We start from the raw sequence: 25088 nt of genomic DNA on the forward strand, positions 1-25088 counted from the left end.
TGTGAATTTTGTGAGTCTCTTGTGCAGTGGAGAATGCCTCCATGAGGGGCATTCACACCCCAAATACAGACACACAGACATTTCTTTCTTTTCAACTCTTGTTCCTTTCGTTGTCATGGTAGTTTGTTCAGCATATCAAAGGGTCTTAAGTGGGGAATCCATCCAACTTTCACTGCAAAATGTAATAATTCCCCCTTAAAAATCAGAGGGAGATTTTATATTTTTGATGACCAGCTAATTCAGCTGATAAATGTGAGTAAACGACACTGCTCCTTGCCCTACAACCAGTGCCTCCCACCATCCTGTGAGCCCAGGTGGGAGGGACCCCTAGGTGGAGTGCACGGGGGCAGGGGCTGTCCTAGTGAGGCTCTAGGGTTCCTGTGTGAGAGCCCCAGGGCTGCTGGCTCCTCCTCCCTGGCCATAGCCATGCGACCCCCAGGGAGTATGCACCCTTGGCAGCAACACTAGCAGCCTCTTAGGCAAGTGCTCGGTGTCCCATCCCCATCCTCCCCAGCCGTGGCTGTCCTCCCCGGGAATTACCCTCACGTGGCTGCTTTTGGGAACTGCTTGTGCTAGGCCTGTGCTAAGTCGCTTCAGTGATGTCCAACTCTGTGTGACCCCTATGGATGGTAGCCCACCAGGCTCCTCTGTCCATGGCATTCTCCAGGCAAGCATACTAGAATGGGTTGCCATACTCTCTTCCAGGGGATCTTCCCGACCCAGGGACTGAACCTGCATCTCTTAGGTCTCTTGCATCAGCGAGTGGGTTCTTTACTGCTAGCGCCACCTGTGGCTCCCCCCATCTTTGGTTAGATTGTTCAATATTTTTAATATTACTCCGAGTGACAACCATGTTGAATGTTCAGTTTTGTGGTCGATTTAAAAACAAAACTTGTAAGCATGTGATTTGAAAAGCTGCAAAGAGTAAGTACGCTAATTTCCCTTTTAATATCACTGCTTCTTGAATAATGTTCCCATGTGCTACATTAGAAACTACCATTGCAAACTGAAGTTCCTTCATCTGAGAGTTCAACTGATGTCCTGTGTTCCGATAGTACATCTGGTTAGGTGCTGGGGATACAGAAGTGAAGATATGGTACCTACCCTGGGAGCTCACAGCTGAGAGTACGAGATGTATGTGCTGTATGAAAAGGGTATAGTCTGCAAAATGGTATTATGAAGGTAAATTAAACTGAGTTAAAAATTAAATTATACCGGGGGAAAGGACTTCTAGCCACCACTCATCATTATGACTCAGTATAAATTTGCAGTTCACGTTGCATGGTGTGGTTGTCTGTAAGTAATGGAAATAGCTTGTTGTGAGGCAAGTGAAGCCTTTGTTATAAGGTGGGTTCAAGCCCCAACTCACTTGACTATTTGTCAGGCTAATTGCTGATGTACTAAGATCCCTTTCAGTTACCAATTTCCATGATTCCATGAAATCATCTCTGACCTCCTAGGAAGGAAATTTTTTAAAAATAGAGGATATAAAATAGAACAAACCAACCAGAAGAGTAAACATCTAAAGAAAAGAAATGAGTCTGGGCATTGTGCAGGAAAAAGAAGGGGTTCAATAACAGTTTCAAAATCTGTAGCTTTTCACTTGCCAGAAAACACATTTCTAGAAGGTGACACAGAGAAATTACTGCAGTTCATTGCCTTCCTTTAAAGTTTTCTTTTTAATTAAATAATTTTAGACTATTTTCCCTTTCTGTGAGAAATATAAGACCAGAGGGGCATGAATACTAATTTTTCTGTTTTCTTTTTACGCCACGTACCAACTTCACAGTGTCTGCTTTCCAAAATTAGTTTGAAAGCCCACGACCTGTGTCTGAACTGGGCAAAACAGCACAACAGTTGACACCTGGAATGAAAGAATGATTGTATGTGAGTCTGTTAATGGCTGTGTAGAGCTCTATCTCTATATGAACCTATTTATAAACACATTTTCTACATGACAGATGCATTTCGAGTAGAACGATCCCAGCGTAAAACGGCATGAATAAAGTATTATTTCCAATAATGCCCTCACTCAAATAAGAGAAATGAGCTCTTGTAGTTACCATTTCCTCTATAACTTTTTTTGAGACACAGAAAAATCCCTTTATAAAGTGCTTAGTTCCCCTAAGGACACAGACACGCCGTGGGTTACGATACATCCTCATCTGTGTAGGGGTATACAGCTGCTCTTATATCAGCCCCACAGTAGTTCCTGCTGCCAGTTCCAGGTTGTTCAAACCTGTGGGTCAGCAAAGACACAGGTGAGCCATAGGTATGGTGCACTCATAAAAGGAAAAAGTGCTTTCATGAAAAGCACGTTAGGGGGCTGGAGGAAGTCCAGGTGACTAAGGACCAGTGAGAACTAGATTCAATACCCTAGTTCTTGGCTAAGCCCTGAGAAGTTGGTCAGTGGTCTTCCTCTTTCTCCTCTCCTTGTGATCTTCCCTTAATTTTGTACAGAACTTTTTGTAGTTTGCAGAGGACTTCAGTATACAGCATCTCCTTTGCTTCTTCTGTGTACTGAGTGTAGGAATGAACAAAAGGTCATCATTAAGGATAGATGGTGAGTTTATGCCCTGAACACTGCAAAGTCCACCCCAGCAATGGGGAGACTTTCTTGATATTGCCTCTCTCCCTATAATGAAAATATAATCTGTAATCAACTTGATAGTAGAGTCACTCACTTTCTGCTCCTTCTTGGGTGATGGTAGATAAGTCAAGGATTTTAAAACCTTGATCCTGTGCCCAAGCCCATACACAAGTCAGCTGTGTGATTGCCATGTCTACTTGGATGACACCTGGTGGTCATGCCCACTTCAGTGTCCTAAACTCACATTTGTTCTTTCTCCCATATTCTTTATGATAGTCAATGATGGTCTTTCATCCCAGACAGAACCCTAGGGGCTCAGACAGTAAAGAATCCTCCTGCAGAAACATGAGGGTTCTTGTAAATTCCACCCTCTCACTCACCTTTCAGTTTCTATAAATGACCCAGTTCCTCTATTTTCTGCTGCTTTACTCTCTCACCCCATCCTCTCTTCTCGATTATCCCCACTGCCACAATGTTAGCTGCTCCTGATCTCACATTTACTCACTTTTACTGCAACAAAAATATCCCATGCAGTTACCCTGCTTTCAGGCTAATCCCTTCCAATATGAAGCTGTCAGGGTGGGTTTCTTAAGATGTTTATCATTAATTCAAAATCATCAGCAAAGTGCACAAAAACCTCTGTAATTTGATGTTGCTGACCAAAATTGCCGGCAGCCCTAGAAACACAAGAACTATTGGAAGGACTGATGCTGAAGCTCCAATACTTTGGCACCTAATGTGAAGAGCCAACTCACTGGAAAAGACCCTGATGCTGGGAAAGATTGAGGGCAGGAGGAGAAGGGGGCGACAGAGGATGAGATGGTCGGATGGCATCACCGACTCAGTGGACATGAGTTTGAGCAAACTGCAGGACATGGTAAAGGACAGGGAAGCCTGGAGTGCTGCGGTCCACAGGGTCACAAAGAGTCAGACATGACTAAGTGACTGAACAAAAAAAAGAAACACAAAACTCCCTTGATGTCACTGTGCTGTTCCCCCCACCTGGAATGCTCTTGCAGCCTGTTTAGAAAACTCCTGTTGACGCTTCAGTGCTCAGGGATCATGGGTCATCTTATTAGGAAAGATTCACCACCTCCCCAGCTCGCCAGCCTGAGTTTGCTCCTCTTTCACCCTCTCCTAATACTCAATCCACCGTATGGTTTTACGTATCCCGTAGCTGCACTTCACACATTGAACTCTGTTTTGCTGAGCTGTCCACCTCACTTCACTGTGAGCTCCTCAAGGCAGAGACTGGTTCTGAGGGGCTTATTAGCACAATGACCAGCAACAGATGAAGCATTTGGTAAATGTTGAACAGAATCTGTTTACTTTTTCCAGAGCACAAAGCATGCATGAAAGATTAATTTACTCCACATGGGAAGTCGTTGCCCAGACTTACCAAAAGATCAGGTCTATATAAAGTGGTCTTACTTTTTTTCCCCCTTTTCTTTAGTAAAACATTAAAAAGAAAAGCACAGTTTAAAAGCTGGGACCTATGGAACTTATTTCTGATGTGAAAAATTACAGATGCGTATTCCCACAGCACCTAAACTATTCCCTAGGGCCGTGCTTCTCAAAGTGTGGTCCCCAGAAGAGCAGCAGCAGCATCACCTGGGAACCTGTTACATGCGCAGATTACTGGACCCCATCCCAGACTGTCTGAACTGGAGACCCTGGGGGTGGAGTCTGTGCGTTCTCAGTCGCTTCAGTTGTGTCCAACTCTTTGCAACCCCATGGACTGTAGCCCACCAGGCTCCTCTGTCCATGGGATTCTCCAGGCAAGACTGCTGGAGTAGGTTGCCATGCCCTCCTCCAAGGGATCTTCCTGACTCAGGAACTGAACCCACATCTCTTATGTCTCCTGCATTGGCAGGTCGGCTCTTTACCACTAGTGTTTAGCCCTCTGTTTTAACAAATCCTTCTGGTGACCCTAGTGGTTACCCCAGTTTGACAACTACTTCTTGAGGTTAAAAAAAAAATCTACCAAAGGATATTAGCATTTATAGAGCACCCGTTATGTGCCAACCCATATTAACTTTGTTATTAACTTTTTCATGATGCCAGATGAGCACTTAAAGATTTAAATCTGCTAAGATACCTTTTATCCTGTTTATTCTGTATCTAAAAGTATTTTAGATTCAGCTGTCTTGAGTTTGCAATAGTTGCTGGCCAGGTAAAAATGGTGCATCCTCCACAAAGCAATTTTTCCACTGCTCTCCAGGAATGATTCTTCACTTTTTTACACTGGCTTGTGGCACTGAAGTGACACTCCAAATATACTGGCTTGAATCATAGATACCTACACAGCTTGCTTATCTCTCAAACTGTGAGCTTTTACAAAGTATAGACCCTGTTTTGTGTCTCTACCCTGCACTCTGCTTTAGATAGTACTTTCCACATATGGGGCTTCCCTGATAGCTCAGCTGGTAAAGAATCCACCTGCAATGCAGGAGACCCTGGTTCAATTCCTGAGTCGGGAGGATCCGCTGGAGAGGGGATAGGCTACCCACTCCAGTATTCTGGCCTAGAGAATTCCATGGGCTATATAGTGGGATCACAAAGAACTGGACACGGCTGAGCGACTTTCACTTCGCTTCCACATATGAGCTAAGCACTAGATAAACATCAGTTGGATGAGTGACCGACTAGTACATTTATCACAGTACTGTCCAGAGTTAGGTTCGTATTGTTTAGTTTGTTGCACTGCACAGTACAGGGATTAAAAGCTTTCTTTTTTTTTCATCTAAGAAGCTGTATCATCTGTTTATACGGAAGAGAAGGGGAGAAATAATTATGGAAATGGAAAAATAATCATATTTTCCCCTCTTCTTTTTTTTTTTTTTTTTTTGTTTTGGTAGCTGTTTCTCAAGCCGCATCTGCCTGATTGGTGTTTTAAAGGCATAGATATTTTAAAGTGTGGATTAATTTAACTCTGTGAATCTCAGAAGCTACCAGAATTGAATAATCTGTCCCAAGTATATAATCTTGTTTGTTCAGTACCGTGGACATCAATACAGGTTGACATGACTTTAACACATCACTCTTGGCTTTGGAGCTGCTTTGTTCAAGGACAGACAAGCATGTTTCTTTCCTTAAAAGTGGCCCTCTGTTTTGGATTTTTGTTGTTGTTGTTTAGTCACTAAGTAGTGCCCAATGCTTTGTGACCCCGTGGACTGTAGCCCACCAGGTTTCTCTCTCTGTGGGATTCTCCAGGGAAGAATACTGGAGTGGGTTGCCATTTTCTTCTCCAGAGGATCTTCCCAACCCAGGGATTGAACTCGTGTCTCCTGTGGCTCCTGCATTGGCAGATGGATTCTTTACTACTGAGCCCCCAGGGAAGCCCATTTTGGATTTTAGGACTAAGCTTAAAAAAGGCGGGGGTGGGGGGCACTGACAAGTGAAAGAAACTGTTCTTGCTATCCTCTCCCCATCAGCAAAGAGACCATCATCTCAATGGCCAGCGTACAGCACGACAGTGCAGTTATCAGGGATCCAGAGTGAATATGCATAGTCTTCTGCAAAGTAGAATTAATCAGACTAAAGGAAGAAAACGAATCACCAGTCTCTTACACTATATTCACCTCCCATTGTTGCTTTCTCTAGAAATGGAGACTGAGCCAGAAGACTTGTTATTTATATTTCATATTTTTCCTTGAGATTCTGCACTAATTTCTATGGACAGGAGATTTGAAAATTGTGATCTCCCTGCTCTCCTTCTTGCCTTGAACTTTATGAATTCTTAACACATCCTCCAGACTAGACTTTTCCCAGTCATTGTAAAATCCTCTTTCTGAAGAAATGTATATTTCTGGAGGTTGTGAATAGGGTCTTCTGTGGACTAAAAATGTTCAGTTAAAGTAGACATAGAAATGAGTAATGAAATACTTTTATTGATTTGTAGCATAAGGAAGCATTTTGGTTTAAGCGCTACTATTTATATTGCATGAATGTTTGAATTACTGAAAAGTCATAGGTCAGGCCACACAGTTTTTCTACCCTTTTCCACTGTCCCATACGGAGAGTTGTACTTACAGCAACACTGATAGTGAACTTCACTTTAAGGTGTTGCAAGGTTTGAATTCTATAACAAGAAAAAAAAAATTCCTTGGTTTGTGGACAAAGGAAAATATGTAAGTTAGGAGGTGTTTAAGAACTAGTTCATCAAATTTGTTCTGAGCCATTATTCTGAAGGGATCTGTCATAAATGTTATTCCCTGCAGTATTGTGTCTAATAGTTGGAAGGGGGAAGTAACCTTAATGTCCACCCATAAGGAACTGACTATATTAAGATACACTTATTTAATGGAATATTATGCAACCATTAAAATTCAGGACATTTATATATACTAGGGCATCCCTGATGGCTCAGCTGGTAATAAGTCTGCCTGCAATGCAGGAGACCCTGGTTCAATTCCTGGGTCAGGAAGATCCCCTGAAGAAGGGAAAGGCTACCCACTCCAGTATTCTAGCCTGGAGAATTCCATGGACTGTGTAGTCCATGGGGTTGCAAAGAATCAGGCTTCCCTGATAGCTGTATATGATGGAGTATTATGCAACCATTAAAATTTAGGACATATATATATTATAATAACATAGAATTAACCTGGCAAAATATTAAATGAAAAAGGAGGCAGTAAAATACCATCTGTACATGAACCCATTTGTGTGAAATTATACATATCTAGGGCTTCCCAGGAGGTGCTAGTACCTGCCAATGTAGAACCCACCTGCCAATGCAGTATAATAAGAGTCACAGGTTCAATCCCTTAGTCAGAAGATCCCCTGGAGGAGGGCATGGCAAACCACTCCGGTATTCTTGCCTGGAAAATCCCACGGACAGAGGAGCCTGGCAGGCTACAGTCCATGGGGTTGCAAACAGTTGGACACGACTAAGTACGCACACACATACATGTCTAATGTGTATTTACATATATGCACTGGGATTAATGACAGCAGTTCAACAAAACATTCATCGTAATGACCTCTAGGCGGCTGGATGCAGGTGATACTTGTTTCTCTTTAGAGCTTTGTGTATTGTTTGAATATTTACAAAAGAGTATCTGTTTAAAACAAATTAAAAATGTAAAAAAAGAATAGGTTGTATGAGCATATAGCTATATGAACTACATGACTCTATGCAGATTCTGTTTCAAATAATGTTTTAGTTTTCCAGCGCAAGTCACCATTGCTACCCTTTTCATTTAGAAATATATGTAATTGATCGGTGACCTAATTTAATATTTCTGGTTGTTAAAAAAATTCACAATAGATATAACTATGAAATTCATAAAGATAAAGAAAAAAGTTGAAATGCACTAAAATTTTTTTATTAGGATCAGAGAAATACAAATATAATAATAGGAAAATTGTATTAGAGATAGAGAGGTAAGAATAAAGATGTCCATAAAGAGAAAGATGAGAAATACTATGAAAGAGAACTAAGAAAAAGTGAAACTACCAAGCACATTTGCAAAATTCCAAAGAGACAGGACAATTGAACGATACTATCTTATAATGGTGATTGCAGCCATGAAATCAAAAGACGTTTGCTCCTTGGAAGAAAAGCTATGACCAACCTAGACAGCATATTAAAAAGCAAAGACATTACTTTGCCAACAAAGGTCCATCTAGTCAAAGCTATGGTTTTTCCAGTACTCACATATGGATGTGAGAGTTGGACTATAAAGAAAGCTGAGCGCTGAAGAATTGATGCTTTTGAACTGTGGTGTTGGAGAAGATTCTTGAGAGTCCCTTGGACTGCAAGGAGATCCAACCAGTCCATCCTAAAGGAAATCAGTCCTGAATATTCATTGGAAGGACTGATGCTAAAGCTGAAACTCCAACAGTTTGGCCACCTGATGTGAAGAACTGACTCACTGGAAAAGACCCTGTGTTTGTTAGCCATCCGTATGTCTTCTTTGGAGAAATGTCTATTTAGTTCTTTGGCCCATTTTTTGATTGGGTCATTTATTTTTCTGGAATTGAGCTGCATAAGTTGCTTGTATATTTTTGAGATTAGTTGTTTGTCAGTTGCTTCATTTGCTATTATTTTCTCCCATTCAGAAGGCTGTCTTTTCACCTTGCTTATATTTTCCTTTGTTGTGCAGAAGCTTTTAATTTTAATTAGATCCCATTTGTTTATTTTTGCTTTTATTTCCAGAATTCTGGGAGGTGGATCATAGAGGATCCTGCTGTGATTTATGTCTGAGAGTGTTTTGCCTATATTCTCCTCTAGGAGTTTTATAGTTTCTGATCTTACATTTAGATCTTTAATCCATTTTGAGTTTATTTTTGTGTGCGGTGTTAGAAAGTGATCTAGTTTCATTCTTTTACAAGTGGTTGACCAGTTTTCCCAGCACCACCTGTTAAAGAGATTGTCTTTACTAGGAAGATGGCAATGACGACCCTGTATGCAAGACAGGAAAAAAGACACAGATGTGTATAATGGACTTTTGGACTCAGAGGGAGAGGGAGAGGGTGGGATGATTTGGGAGAATGGGAATTCTAACATGTATACTATCATGTAAGAATTGAATCGCCAGTCCATGTCTGACGTAGGGTGCAGCATGCTTGGGGCTGGTGCATGGGGATGACCCAGAGAGATGTTGTGGGGAGGGAGGTGGGAGGGGGGTTCATGTTTGGGAACGCACGTAAGAATTAAAGATTTTAAAATTAAAAAAAAAAAAAAAGACCCTGATGCTGGGAAAGATTGAAGGCAGGAGGAGAAGGGGATGACAGAGGATGAGACAGTTGGATGGCATCACCGACTCAATGGACATGAGTTTGAGGAAACTCCAGGAGTTGCTGATGGACAGGGAGGCCTGGCGCACTGCAGGCCATAGGGTCGCAAAGAGTCTGATACAACTGAGCGACTGAACTGAACTGAACTGAACCTTATAATGAGCATGAATTATGTGTTATAATAATTTAAACTAAGGATTTGAATCCCACAACAGTCCTATAAATTTTGTAGTTTTTAATCCTCATTTTTTATATGAGAAATGAAGGCCTGGGAGAGGCAAGCGTTTGCCTTAAGTCACAAATATGATATCGCTTTGCTTTTTACCAGGCATCCTAAAGGTTATTTTATTTAAACCTCAGAATAATTCTGGTAAGTATCTCTCCATTTTACAGATGAGAAAACTGAGTCTCGTGGTCACAGAGTTGTTTGTCTTAACCCACATAGCTATGCCATAAAATAATCCAGACTCAAACTTAGATACCTTAACCCTAAATTCAGTGTTTGCTTGTTTGTTTTTCTTTTTTCTTTTAGCACTGTGGAGAATAACTTGTAATAGAAAGGAAACATGTAAATAAAGTAAACAAAGGGATAGACATGAAAGCTACCAAAAAGCTTTCCAAAATTAACAACCATTTGTATAAACATGTGAAAGTAAATTACTTTCATTTGCATGAAATTACTATTTTGGGCTAGCGTAATTTTTCCCAAGCCAAATATTGGTGAAACCTAGTAAATTCTGTCCCTTTTAATCTAAGTTGAACTTTTTTTTAACTTTTCAAGAGGTAAATAAATGATTCTTTCAAAACCTTTGCAATTTTATGGGAAAGTAAGACAGACCATGCAAGAGAGACAAGATTATTGCCTTAATTTATAAACAGTGCAGAATTCAGATTGTTTTTCATTGCTGTCAAAAACAGTACCATACTTTCAATGCAACTTGATGCCAGTTCTGATTGTGACTTTCCTCCTTGTTTCTATGGTAACAAACTTTACTGCGATCAGCACTATATAAAAACTTTTTGCATTGAAACAGGCTAGGAAAACTTGACTCTGTGTGCCTGATATACATAGTAGGGGCTGAATAAACATTTACTGGATGAAAGAGTTAAAAAAAAATTCTCAGCCATACAATTGCGTGCTAATCAGACGTGGTGCTAAAATTTGCATATGCAAACATCTTCATCGGACAGAACAAACTTTAGCAAAACAGTAAGGTGTAGGGTTGTTTTTGCTTCACTTTAGACCCAGATTGTAGCACAAAGAGAGCTAAGTTGAAGGTTTAAATGGCTTAATTGTGCAGCAAGTTAGAAGTTAAAGGGTCAGAGTAATGTTAAGTAAATGAAGCTGTTTTGGAGAAAACCTGTAATGCTACATTCCAGGTCTCCAAAGGCACAGTGCCATTTTTGTGTGTGTTAAATCAGTTTAAGGCCACATACTGGTGTTTGCAGACTTCCAGAGCTTCCTTACGTTTCCACTCTTTGCAAAGCAACATAGCCAAGCGCATGATATGTGGTGGGATGCTTCTGAGATTTTGCTTGGAAGGTATTTAAATATATGTTGTTTTTTGGGTTTTGTTTTTGCTTTAAGCTCATAATCTGGTCTGTTTTCTTAAAACTTTAAGTTTCTGGCATACATGCATGCTGAGTCACTTCAGTTGTGTCCAACTCTTTGCTGCCCCATGGACTGAAGCCCACCGGGCTCCTCTGTCCATGGGATTCTCCAGGCAAGAATCCTGGAGTGGGTTGCCGTTTCCTCCTCCAGGAGATCTTCCTGACCCAGGGATCGAACCTGTGTTTCCTGCATCACAGGCAGATTCTTTACCCACCAAACTACTTTGGAAGCACTAAGTTTCTGGCAGTTGACCATTTGCATTTTAAAAGATGTATGAAAATTATCATCCAGGTAAGGTGGGTATCTTTTGTGAGATCATGGAAACCTTTTAACATGGAAGAGAAAGGTAGTTTGTGGGTATCTGGACCAAGGTTTGTTTTTTTTGTTTTTTTTTTTTTAGCAAATTATCAATTAACGCAACAAATATTTATAGAGCTCCTGCCATGTGCCAGGTACTGTAGCAGGCCCACAGCAAACAGAAGTTCAGCTCTCATGAAGCTTACATTCTAGTGGGGAAACCAAAATAAAAGTAAAATAAATAAATGTTAGATGCTGGCAATGCTGTGGAATAATATGAGGCAAAGAAAGGGGCCAGCTTTCAATAGAATCACCGTGCAATCTTCCCTATGAGGGTGGCCTTTGAGCAGGGACCTGAATGAGGTACAGGAGAGTGCCATGCACATAGCGGATGGAAGAGCGTCAGCAGCCTGATCTAAAAGAGCAAAGGGTCTGAGACAGGGGCATTCCTGGCATGTTCTAGGAACAGCAAGCTGGCCAGTGTGGCTGGAGCAGTAAGCCAGGGAGGGAGAGATGGAGTTGATGTCAAAGAGGTATTGGAGTCTGGGAGAGGACGTGGGAGGCGGATTGTGAAGGACCTTGTAGACCATCGTTGAGAACTTTAGCTTTTGTTCTAAATGAGGTGGGAACTCCTTGGAGAGATTTAAGCAAAGAAGTGGCATAATCTGACTTAGGTTTTCAATGGATCGTTTTGTCTGTTGTGTTTAAAAAAAAAAAAAGACTGGAGGGAGAAAGGCCAATAAATTTAAAGATTATATAGGAGCCTGTTGTATTAATCCAAATAAGAGATGATGGTGTCTCAGAACAGACCAATATTGGCAGAAGTGGTACGATTTGCTGGCTTCTGGATATCTCGTCACAATGACTGCGCTCTTAATGGCTTGGCTTTGAGGGGAGAAGGAGGAACCAACAATAACACTTAAGTTTTCTCCTGGAGCAAGTAGAAGGATGGGGTTGCTCCAGGCTAAGAAGGAGGAGACTGTCTTCTTCACAGATCAACCTTTGGGGAAAAACATTAGGAGCTTATTTTAGACATGTTAAAGCTTAGATATCTAAGAGGAGATATCATTTGGACATATGAGTCTGGATTTCAGAAAAGATACCTGGGTTAGAGATATAAATTTGACAGTTATCAATGACTAGAATCATAGACATTATTTAAAGCTTGATAAAAGGCTCAATAAGAGGCCTGTGGGCTGAGCTCTGGGTCTCCCAACATTTAGACATCAAGGAGATAGGGAGAGACACCCAAGGGAGATGTGAAGGAGGGGCAAATGAATGGGAGGACAGATTGGGAGCCAAATGAACCCATTTCGGAGAAACATAGAGCAAAAGGCCCTTTTTTGATGGGCTGCATATATTTACCAGGATATGCCAAGGTGAGTAGAAGGAAAAAGGAGCTGTTTAACCTTGGTCCCTTTAGTATCACCCATCTAAATACTTTCTCAGGAGTATGTCACCCAATAGCCATTTAGGCAGACCAGAGAGCTGAAGCAGATGCGTGGTGCAGTCATGATTCCTATGACCAGCTGTCCCAGAAATCTCACCATAGCCACAGAATCATAGATGCTTACTTCAGACAAGTCCTGAAGGGAAACCCATTTTAATCTATGTGATATAAAATTCCCACCATGAATTCATCCCGCCATTATTCTTAATTGTCTTCAATAACAGGTGACTTCACATTTTCGAGAACAGCGGTGCTTCTTTGAATCCCTCTAACTAGCAGCAGCTGCAGTTAAAAATGGCCAAGTCCTTAACACGGTACATGAATGAAGTGAACTTATAATGCTGACATTACATTGATTTATAACTTTTTGAGGATGTTTCTGAGTTTTCAGAGATTTAACCTAATCCATGCATGCCTTCATTCAAGCAGTCCAGTGTTTGCTTCATTTATTTTCCTCCAAAGTCATATTTTTGACTTTTCAAATGTTTGTTTCTGGGCAAACAAGGAAGAAAATATATTTACCTTTAAGATGTGTGTGCGTGTGTGTGTATGTTCAATCGCTCAGTCATGTCCGACTCTTTGTGACCCTGTGGACTGTAGCCCGCCGGACTTCTCTGTCCATGGGATTCTTCAGGCAAGAATACTGCAGGGGGTTGTCATTTCCTCTTCCAGGAGATCTTCCCAATCTAGGGATTGGACCCGGATCTGGAAAGGCAGATTCTTTCCAGCGGAGCCACCGGGGAAACCCTTTTTAAGATGTATGCTTGATTATGTTCTGGTCGAAGAGGAAGTTTCAGACGATTAAATAAAGCTAGCCAAATACCATCATAGCAGAACCTTCATAATAAACTAAAATCCTAGAGAGCAGAGGTGACATCCTCCTGGTTATAGAGGTATGTGCCTGTCAGGAAGAGAAAGCCAACTCCATGTTTGCAGAGTCAAGATGAAATCAAATGTCATATGGCTTCACAGGGGCCATACGTTGATGCTTCTTCCTATAGGAGGAATCGCTGAGTCGTTCGAAACAGAATGTAAAAATAACAAACGGGCTGAACGAGCAGGCTCAGTCAGGGCCTAGGAAGTGTAAGAAGCCTCCTTTTTGTTTTTGCTGCTCCACTGGTGGGGAGGTAGGTCTATACACCATATACTCCAGCTCTTTTGTAAACAGACACAACTCACAATCTCAGCCTGGAGTGCGGCCAGCTGAAACCGGCTCCTGGAGGAATCGAACCCCTGAAGGGGGAGCAGAGTCAGCAGTGCTTTCCTTATTCCCCTGCCTGCCAAGGCTACCCCGATCCAATGCTTCTCGTCCACCTCCAGGCAGCACAGGGCAGTTAATAAGGCACGGAGAATGGGAAGCACACATCAGCACCACGTGTGGTAAGCGGTAGGTAATTACATTTCAGTTGTTTAATTAAGTTTCACTTTCTGGTTGCCTTGGGGAAACTGTAGGGAAGGATTTTTGTTGTTGTTGTTTTCCCCTGATGCCTCCTTTTCTTTTGTCCCCTGGCTAGAAACTGAGCAGTTCCACATTGCTGTTGAAATAGATACGCATGCTGCATTTGTGTTGGCTGAGTCCAGCACCTATAATCATATATTTCCTCTCTTTGGTCTATGTGTGTGCCACTGTCTTAATATGTGGGGTAGGAATTTCACTCAATGGAGACATAATTTTTCTATTGTCTTAGGGCTTATTGAAACCAGCTCATTCTCTATTAGAATGTTTTTCTGTACTTCAGCCATCGGCTCAGCACTGACTCTGTTGTTTTTCACCCTTTTCTTTAAAGACTGTGTATTTTCTATCAAAGTCCAAGGAGCTGATAAATTTTCTATACTTGCAAGGAAATCTTTTTCCTTTTTTTCCTAGATTGTGCACATATACAAGTTAGGCGCTAGGAGTGCTATACCCTTCCTTGGAAGGCTGTGTGGCCATTCTTTCATTCTCTTAAAAATTACCTGTGGACCTACTATGTGAAAGAATATGTGATGTGCTCAATGGAAGAGTTACTTTTCCATAAGGTTATGGTTTAGTTAGTCTCCAGTATTTCTAAATTTATATGCCTTGAATATTCCATCACAGAGGGGCCCCACTATGACACACCTCCCTGAGTATGATGATTATTGAGGTGTGTCCTTGGAACACACCCAGCCCCAGAAGGGGGCAAGGGTGTCATGGCACAGGAAACCTAGAAGCGCATCCTGCCACTCAGCACCTAGGAAATAACATATCAATCAGTTTCCAGCTTCTCTCCTGGAAGTAAACCCTGCATTTGAAAATGGTTGACTGCTTTAAGAGACAATTCATTTTTCTCAAGAGATGTGGTCAATTTCACCTTACCAGTGATACTCAGAATAAGGGTTTTGAAAGGCTGTCATCTTCTTAAAACTCCAGCCCAGGACGGATGTAGGAGGGTCACGGTCGTCACTGCTGAGTTACCTGTTCCTTTTTCTCCTGAGCTCAGTTTCCACGCTGCAGGCTTCAGTGCAGTGCAGCTACCTCAGAAGCTGTATTTCAGTTGTTCCCTCAAAGGATTACAATGTTTGCAGCAGTAATTCATGAGCAAGGTATCACTGTCATTTTCCTGTCGCATTTTTTGCCCCTGCCAACTCTCTCTCGCCGCCTCTTCCAAGCACTGGGGTCAGGAAAGGGCACTCATTTTTCTGTCCATTTGCATGGACTAAGATGCTTTGCACTGAGCATGTTGATCTGCCACCTTTCTGACCTCTTCTGGAATCTGTCCTCCTCTGTGGCAGTTTCTACCAAGACCCGAGGAAAAGTTAGCTGATACTGTTTGTTCATGCCCTGTGCTATGCCCAGTCGCTTCAGTCATGTCCGACTCTTTGTGACTCCATGGACTGAAGCCCACCAGGCTCCTCTGTCCATGGCATTCTCCAGGCACAAATACTGCAGTGGGTTGTCATGCTCTTCCCCAGGGGATCTTCCTGATCCTAGGATTGAACCCACATCTCCTGTGTCTCCTGCACTGGCAGGAGGATTCTTTACCACTGAGCCACCGGGAAAGCTCTTGTTTTGTGCCCTAAGGAGTAAATAGTATGTTTTGTTTCCATAGCAATTTGAATTCCTTATGTTAATGTTATAACCCTGGTATGGCTAAGTCTGTGCCATCTGCTAACTTTTTGCTGAAGTCAGAGGGTCTTGCCGTTCAGAACTCCTCTTCTAATGAAAGGATTTATGTGTACGGCTGAAGAAACGTGTATGTAGTGTAGCAAATATGTCAGGGACTTGCACTCCTTTCAGCGTTTTCATTTCAGAAGCATCTTGAGAAGTGATCCAGCATTACAACTTCGGGTATGATTCCTAATGCTTCATTTGCAGACCCTCCTTTATTAGCTTCAAAGATATAACTTGAAACTTCAATAAGGTAGAGTCCATGAGGAGAGATTCCAAAATGGATAAAATAAAGCTGAGGGAAATTAAAACAGCTTGCCCAGTCTGACTAAGAGGGTCAGGAATAGAACCTGACTCCTAATAGAACACATTTTTGTGTGGGTGGCACAAAAGAACGGGACATGTTAACAATCAGAAAAAGCTCAAGTTCAGCCATAAAGCATATTTGTACACACTGTTGCATATTGTGTTCAAATGACTTATTTTTGCCTCAGTCTGTTCCACTGCACATTCTTGCCAGAGGTAGGTATTGGTTTGGAGATCCTTTTTTCTCCTGCAGCACGCAAGAGTCAGAGTTTCCAGATACGAAACTGAGTAGGGGGTCTGGGTCATACAAGACATGAGCTGGTGGGGTCCTCGCTTTGTAACCAATTCAGCGACAGCTGGCAACACCTTGGTGTACGAGGAGGCTTTACAAACCCAGCCAGTTTCCATGGGGATGCAGAGTTGCTGAGGCAAACGTGGGCAAATGTAGGAAAGACAGCCCAGGCAGGAGACACGCGGGTACACGTGGCCACAACTCAGGTTACAGGATCCAGGGAAGTGATCCGGCTCTTCTGTGAATTACAGTCAGAACCAACATTTACTTCACAGGGATTTTCATACATTATCTCAATTTTCTCTCAGAAAGGCCCCGAGAAGGAAGTATGTTAGCACACTGTTACAGATCTTTTATGAGGGCAAACATAGTCTCTATCCGGGAGATTTCAACGGGCTCAAGGTTACGCAACTAAGAAATAAGGATACACACAGTCAAGTCTCTTGATTCCAAATTGGGTGCCCTTTCATTTTTGTTTTTGTATTTGTATTTATTTTTTATTGAAGTATAGTTGATCTGCAATGTTGTGTTAGTTTTAGGTGTCCAACAAAATGATTCAATTATGCGTGTGTGTGTGTGTATCTCAGATTCTTTTCTCTTAGAGGTTATTACAAAATACTGAGTATGTTTCCCTGAGCTATGTAGTGGGTCCTTTTTGGTTATCTGTTTTATATATAGTATTGTGCTTCTGTTAATCCCAAACTCCTAATTCATCTCCTGCCTTTTGGGTCCCCTTTTAATGAGACCAACCACTTGGCCTGCTCCAAGTGCTCTTGTGCCACCACAGTCTCCCTCCACACCTGCAGAGACAAAGTACAGACTGAAGGGATTTCTGCTGTGCTTACAGGTGTGTGAACTCTCAGAACCCCGCTCTACTTTCCGCTTCTTTCAGGACCGTCTTTGCTCTCCCTTGAGGGGCATGCAGGTCACAGTGTGGGCTCATCTGCCTCTGTGGTCTTCATCCTTCACAGTGGACATCCGACTTCCTTTTATGGCATTCTGGATGATTCATTAATAGTTTGATTTTTTGCAAGATACATGGACATTTTTTGATTGAGAAACACTTTAGAAATGCCAAACATATTACTGTGATGAAATAACAATGACTAATATCGCTCTTAAATGGTTGGAATTATAAGGGCTTCAGCCTTTTTTTTACTCAATGTGTTTGTTTTGGTTTGTTTTATCTTGCCTTTCAAATGGTCTTATTGGCTTTGAAACATTAGCAAGCAGTATTGTTCTCTTACAGCTCTAGCTCCAACTTTTAACAGCCATAGGAAGCAGATTCAAAACATACCTGAATTAGACATGGGATTTTACAGAACATTTTATTTTTACTGATTTGTGATAAAACTGAATAAACCACAATTGGTTAAAGATGTGATAGTACAACTAAACTAAGGGTGAATAAAGTAATCTTAAGAAGTAAATTGTTTATGTAGATATGATAATACCATAATATACTCAATCCAATAAAATACACAAACTAGAATAGGAATTTTCAAACTTTTAACTCCTGGAGGAGCAGTATAATGATTACTGTCATACTTAGCCATGTAAAGATCTATAAACACATAGATGCAAAGTAAATGCAAATTCTTTGGTTTATTAATGGATGACAGTATTGAAAACAAGCCAGAAAGTGCAGGCAGATGAGATTATAGTAAGCCATAAAAATATGGCACTTGCAACCAAAAACTTGCCATTTCTGGGGTGGCAGATGAAATAGAGCATTAAAACAAGGGTTTTTAAAACATGGATTAAATGTTTTAAATGAAAACAAATGGTAACAGGAAGAGAAAAACAAGAGGAAACAAAATGAGCAGGAATCAGAATCCTGGGGAAGTTTTTTACTTTGATTTCTGTGAATTCTAAGTATGCAATCAAGAATGCATTGAGGGTCAAGTTTAATCTTATCTATGAGAACATTATACATTACTTTAAGTCAGCACATTTAGAAAAATAAAGAGCTGACTTTGTGACTGAGCATTTTGTTTGATCATCATGTGTAAAGTCGTGTTTGACTCTTTGCAGCCCCATGGACTGTAGCTTGCCAGGCTCCTCTGTCCATGGGATTCTCCAGGCAGTACTGGGGTGGATTGTCATTTCTTCTCCAGAGGAATCTTCCTGACCCAGGGATCGAACCCACATCTCCTGCATTGGCAGGCAGATTCTTTACCACTGAGCCACCTGGGAAGCCCTTGACGATCACACCCTCTATATAATTTTAGTCTACTTACATCTCAATTTCACTTTTAGTGACACTTAGGTCCAATTAGTGGTGCTCAGACTTTGGTGTAGGTCAGTATGTCGCAGGATGCTGGTGAACAGGGCAGATTTCTGAGTGACATCCCAGAAATTCTGGCCAGTACCTCTTGAGTGGGACCCAGCCAGATGCACGGACTACAGACCACCTTTTGAAAACACTATCAGAGAATCATCAATCAGGAGGGAAGTGGCTCTTTGAGCCAGAGAATGTCATTGATTTTTATGAACTCTGACTCTATCGAATATAAGTTTTACAATTTAAATTTTTGTTCATGGTGATGGATTAGAACTATGACATCTTCCTTGTTAGTCAAAAACAGGATTATACAGCTGTCTGTGATTATACAACATGGTTGCTTATAATCAAACTTTTTAGAACATAAAACTGAAAGAATGACCTAATTGAACTCTTCATTTTATAAATGAGCCCTATGAGGTTCAGAGAGTTGAAGTAGCTTGCTGTGTCATGTACGTTGCAAGTGACCACATAAGACTGCTTTGCCCTTTCCATTCCTTATGTTACATTTCTCTTAAAATTCTCTGATAGTGGTCCAGTATTATAAAAAGGACGGAGGATAAGCCAAGCATCCCATTAGCTGATATCTTTGCCTTATACAGAAAAATAAGATTAGAAACTTGGGTAAAAATATATGCAGTCAAAAAAAAGTAATTGCATAGTGACAACTATATGATACGTCTTGTCCTTCCTCTAAATAAATGTCGTGAACTAGGGGATGGTGTAACAATGCTAAGTTGTTGCAGACGTAAAAGTCTGAGTGTCCGCCTGCAGTGCGGGAGACCCAGGTTTGATCTCTGGGTTGGGAAGATCCCCTGGAGAAGGAAATGGAAATCTATTCCACTGATACTGAGCCTTGATATTATTGAGCTACTCAACCAAATACCAACGATGACCTATCTCCAGAAATATGGTAAATGTGAGAATCCCATGGACAGAGGAGCCTGGTGGGCTACAATCCGTGGGGTCGCAAAGAGTCGGATATAACTGAGAGAATAAGCTCACACACGCAGGACATGATAAATTGGTTTTACCTTCTAAAGAATATTAGGCTTCACTTGAATTTTTCAAAGCTGTCCTTTCCCCACAAAGTTTTCTAAGACTAGATAACTTTTTTTTAAGACTTTTTTTTCTTCATGTGGAAGGTGAAGTCGTAGCTACTAGACCACCAGGGAAATCCCTCAAAAAACTTATTTGGTCTGCTGTCCCTACCAAATCAATTTTTTTTTTTTGAGGGGGGAGGGTTTGTTGTTGTTCCGTTGGTCAGTCATGTCTGACTCTTTGTGACCCCACGGACTGGCGGCTCGCCAGGCTTCCCTGCCCTTCACCATCTCTTGGAGCGTGCTCAAACGGGAGGCTGCAAATAACCCAACACTGATTGATGGTGCTTAAAACAAATAGGGACGTTTCTTCTCACATTTACCGTATTTCTGGAGATAGGTCATCATTGGTATTTGATTGAGTAGCTCAATAATATCAAGGCTCAGTATCAGTATCTCTGTGATGCTCCTCTCCTTTCTCTCATAGTCTCAAACTCCAGGTACCATATTGCCATTCAAAGTAGGACGAAGGGCCGGGCAACGGGGAAGAGCATTGGAAATGGGGTGTGGGGTGGCAGAGTGCCTGCCACTCTCTTCGTTCGTGAAGAAACTTTAGTTTTTCCAGCATCATCTGGGTCTTATGGGGCACCTCCAGTTTGAGATGTCCTCTCTTCTTGCTCCTTCTTCTTCCTACCCCCGTCCTTCTAGACTCTTCTACATGGCCCCCAACACAAACACACCACACAGAGTGACCACATACCCAAGCCAAGTCAGAACTGCATTTCAGAAGAGTCCTTTGATTGACAAGCCTTTAGGGATGGGTACCGGTGTCCCTGGTGCATGGGGATGACCCAGAGAGCTGTTATGGGGAGGGAGGTGGGAGGGGGGGTTCATGTTTGGGAACGCATGTAAGAATTAAAGATATTAAAATTTAAAAAATAAAAAAAATAAAAAATTAAAAAAAAAAGATAATTGCTTTACAGTATTGCATTGGTTTCTACCAAACATCAACATATAGGAAGTTTTGCTGAATACACTGTCTCTGTGGATGTCCAGCAGCCCTTCTTCTTTAAAAGAATGATCAGATCCAAACATGACACACTGATGTTTTAAAAAAAAATCAGAAGTCAGTATCTTGAAAGTATATCCTAAGGCTTTTTTTCAGGTAACCTTTATATTGAACCATAAAAAGATTAAAGACATCTTCTGTTGGACTCAGGCCCTGTCATTCATGCTGAGATTGTTCGGGAAAAGAGGTGCTGACACCTTTGCTAAGAGGAGTCAAGGTCTTCCAAGCAGGAAACTGGCTTGATGACAATACGCTGACTTGTCAGTTAAGCCAGTGGCTGCTCTGGGCAATCAGAGATTGGCTTTCCTTCTGACTTCTGACTTTTGTGTGTGTGTCGGGGGAATCTTATGAGTCATGGTTAGCCTTTCCAGCCTGATTAAACTTGAAGGAGCCCCTGGATTTTTGCAAAAAAAAAAAAAGGATTTTGCCAACAGTTGTCTTCGGCACCCCCACTGGAGAAAGTCGGTTCAGAAATGGAAATTCTAGACAAACAACTGAAGCTAAGGACACCTCTGTGTGTAAACGCTTCCAGATGCAAACAAATTTTTCATTTCACTCTCTACAGTTTTCATTTTAAAGGGTTATTGAGATGGAAGCTTGAAGCATTAGAATCATTTGCCCTGGTTTCCCATCTGAGTGAGGCCGGCTCACAGTTGCAAGGGGAAAACACTGTCTAAAAAATAAATCTTAATCAAGTCGCTGTAGTCTATCAACACATGCTTTTCAGAAGAAGCAAACGAAGAAACATCTGAGAAAAACAGGGCTGAGTTGGTGGAACATCTTGAAGGGGGCCAGTCCCCTCTTAGAAAATTAAAAAGACATGCAGTAGCTTAGGAAGCGTCAGTGCTTGTTAAATAGAATAACATAAAGGAGGAAATTCAAGATACAGCCATTTTAAAGTTTAAAACAACAATCTGCAATTCTTTGGATTCTCAGGTTGTTAGGATTGTTTTCACCCTTTTGAAACGGTGCTGAACAGAGCTACAAATAGTGTTTTTGTTTTTGTTTTTAAATTGTTGGGCCAACAACAATAAAAAACGTCATTTGGCCTATAAAATATTCTCTGCTCCCACCCAACAAGCCTTCCTCCTGCTTCCTACCAATCATCCCCCCTCCTCTTTCTACAGCTTCCTGTACAAAAGGCTAGGATACCAACATCTGCCTGAAGCAACAACACATGCATTTCAACCAAATAAATAAATAAACAGGAACAAAAGTCTGGGTACTCTAATGTTGCTCTTATTCTCAGCAGCTGACTGCCATTAGCCTTCTCTGGTTATAATTATAAGGTCTTTTAAGCCTTAGGCCGATGGGCCTGAGCTCATGAGTGATTTGGAATCTGCTGATAGCGGCCGGAATGAAGCATGGAGAATCTTTTAAACTTAAGGTCTGAGCTTACTGAGTTAGACCACTGTATTCTTGGGCTTAGATGTTTACTCAGTAAATGAGGCTCCTCGGTGGTGATGCCTGGACCATTGCCCAGCCATGTGGAGGGGGCGTGAGTGTGGATGTGACTTTTTTGGGGGGAGCCTTCTGCAAATAAGAGCTAACGGGACCCTATTGAGAACATTCATCTCCTCCGTGCCAGCACGGTGGATAACAACAGGATGTGGGTTTCAAACACGTGTAAACTTCTTCAAGCTGCCTCTTTCAGTTTCACTCTGTTTTAAACTAGAAAACAATAATTCAGCTATTTAAAGCAAACTTTTTTTTTCTCACTACCAGTATGTTTTTTGTCATTACCGTATCAGGACTTGATTCCATTCACACTTCTACAAGCCACTCAGGTTAACTGAATTCATATCAATGTGTATTTAATTAGTACATTATGCAAATGAAACACAGCATATTTATGACACAGGTAGATTATGATGTACACTAAAAAAAGTTTCACTTTCTGTACATGAGGAAATAGATTGTATTCATCATCAACTAAGGGTATTCTGTTCCTCTAGTACTTGGTTGATGGTTTTGATGAACAGGACTAAAAGATTCAAAGTCACAAGCATGTTGGTTGTAAAAATCGAAGGCATTTAGCTTTAAATTAATTTCTTTTTAAATAACTTATGAAGTTTGAGTAGGCCATAAAATTAGGATCTGCATGCATTTTTATCAGACCAGAGAAAATAAGGGTGAATTGACTATTCATTCTTTGTATTTTCTGTTGTTTCTCCAGTTCTCACCCTCCCTTTCATGGTCTTTGCTCTTCATCTCAATCTACTCTTTCTTACATTCTTCTTTTCCCATCACCCTCAGGACACAGAATTAATAGAAAATAGAGGATGGTCAGAATTGGTGAGCAGAGAAATTTTGTAAGTTTTTTTTTTTTAATTGCAAGTTTTGAGTTGTTTTTGTACTTGAGGTATGCACATGATAAAAAGATTGCCATTTCAATTCATATTGTCTCGAAAATTCAGACTCCTTTCTAGTTTTTCTGTATATAATGCAGACTTTGGTGGATTGTAGGCTCTTTTAACTATGCTCGCTGAACAAAATACCTTGAAAGGGACACAATTCCAAGTCATGTATCAAAGATTCGATTTGATGTGTATTTACCAAATGCCTGACATCCCTATGCATTTTGTTGATTCATTATAATACAATAGAGTGAATTCATATTCTGTGCTGGCACTTGCTCTGTGATGAAAATCCAAAATTAAACAAGTACAAGATTCCTACCTTCAAGTTTATAGTCTAATGGAAGAGTTGTTATTTCAGACGCTAAGGTGTGTCTGACATTTTTGCGATGCCATGGAGTGTAGCCCGCCAGGTTCCTCTGTCTATGCGATTTCCCAGGCAAGAATACACGAGTGGGTTGCCATTTCCTTCACCAGGGAATCTTCCCCACCCAAGTATCAAGCCTGTTCTACTTGGCAGGCAGATTCTTTACCACTGAGCCACCAGGAAAGCCCCTAATGGAGGAGAAAGGAATATAAAAAGATCACTTTCATGGTGATGAAAGAGTGTTACAATGACACAAAGAGCTGTGATTTTAAAACGATGATACAAACCAGTTACCTCTTGCTTACAGAATAGATGGGCTACAAGAAACTTGGTAATAAGAAAAGTTTCTATAAACTGAAACATTTTCCTACAACTCCACTATATAGTTGGATATGTTTTCCCAGGAAAATCTCCAAAATGCCTAATGCAAAACTTGAGATGCAGAAAATACTCCATTGTGCCTATATTTGGCCTCCTGAAAATTGTCTTTACAAGGCCCTCCCTGCTTTCATTGACGGCTCCCATCCTGCTCTTACTGTTTTCTTCTTGGTGTATTTCTCTATTTCTGGGACTACCACTATCTTGGGACTGGAAGCATTCTTTTCTTTCTTACTGGGATTGCCTCTGTCTTTACACTCAGCCTCGGCAGCTCAGTTTCCCTCCTTCCTTTCTGTTGAGAGATTTATGGCAGCTCACAGAGTCTAACAAGACATATTCCAGCCTGGCATGCCATGTGGTTTCAGCTGTGTAAGATAAATGACCTCTTATGTCTAGCTCAAGAATAAATATCTAGCTGATATTTATTGATTAATTCAATAAATACATATTGATGGCCTACTCTATCCAATCAGAACACAATTTTTCACCTCCTGAGCTTACCAAGTAGCATGGGAAGATGAGCATTAAATACTCATTTGTTTGTAATTGTGATTATGGCTGCAGAGGGCAAGTATAGGTTTTTGTGAATAAATTGAAGGGAAACACAGTTTGTCTGGAAGATGTAAGAAGATCAAGAAAGCTTCCCTGAGGAGACGATATTTAAACTGAGATCTGAAGGATAAGTAGGAAATTCCTCCAGGCAGAGGAAAGAGTAAAGGTTTGAGGGCAGGAAGAACATGGTAGTTTTGAGGAACTTAGAGGTTGGCGGGGCTGTGCGTGCGTGCGTGCCAAGTCGCTTCAGTCATGTCTGACTCTTTGGGACCCTATGGACTGTAGCCCGCCAGGCTCCTCTGTCCCTGGGATTCTCCAGGCAAGTATACAGTGTGTGCGTCAGTTGCTCGGTCGTGTCCGATTCTTTGCAACCCCATGAACTGTAGCCCACCAGGCTCCTCTGTCCACAGAGATTCTCCTGGCAAGAAGACTGGAGTGGGTTGCCATGCCCTCCTCCAGGGGATCTTCCCAACCCAGGGATCGAACCTGGGTCTCCTGCATTGCAGGCAGATTCTTTACCATTTGAGCCAGGAAAACGAGGAGGATAAATAGTCTAAATGTATTGTCCCCACAAAACAAAAAGACTAAAAATAAGCAGTTCAGGATTGGTGCAAGACTCACGA

General features: G+C 41.3%; 1 protein-coding gene across 1 annotated transcript in view; it reads left to right on the plus strand.

Annotated features, from left to right (window-relative positions):
* MAML2 (mastermind like transcriptional coactivator 2) overlaps window positions 1-25088 on the plus strand; it is a 410701-nt gene that overhangs the window by 72467 nt on the left and 313146 nt on the right. The gene's annotated exons all lie outside the window — the stretch shown is intronic.

Source organism: Ovis canadensis, chromosome 15 (assembly GCF_042477335.2).
Source record: "Ovis canadensis isolate MfBH-ARS-UI-01 breed Bighorn chromosome 15, ARS-UI_OviCan_v2, whole genome shotgun sequence".
Classification (NCBI taxonomy): Eukaryota; Metazoa; Chordata; class Mammalia; order Artiodactyla; family Bovidae; genus Ovis; species Ovis canadensis.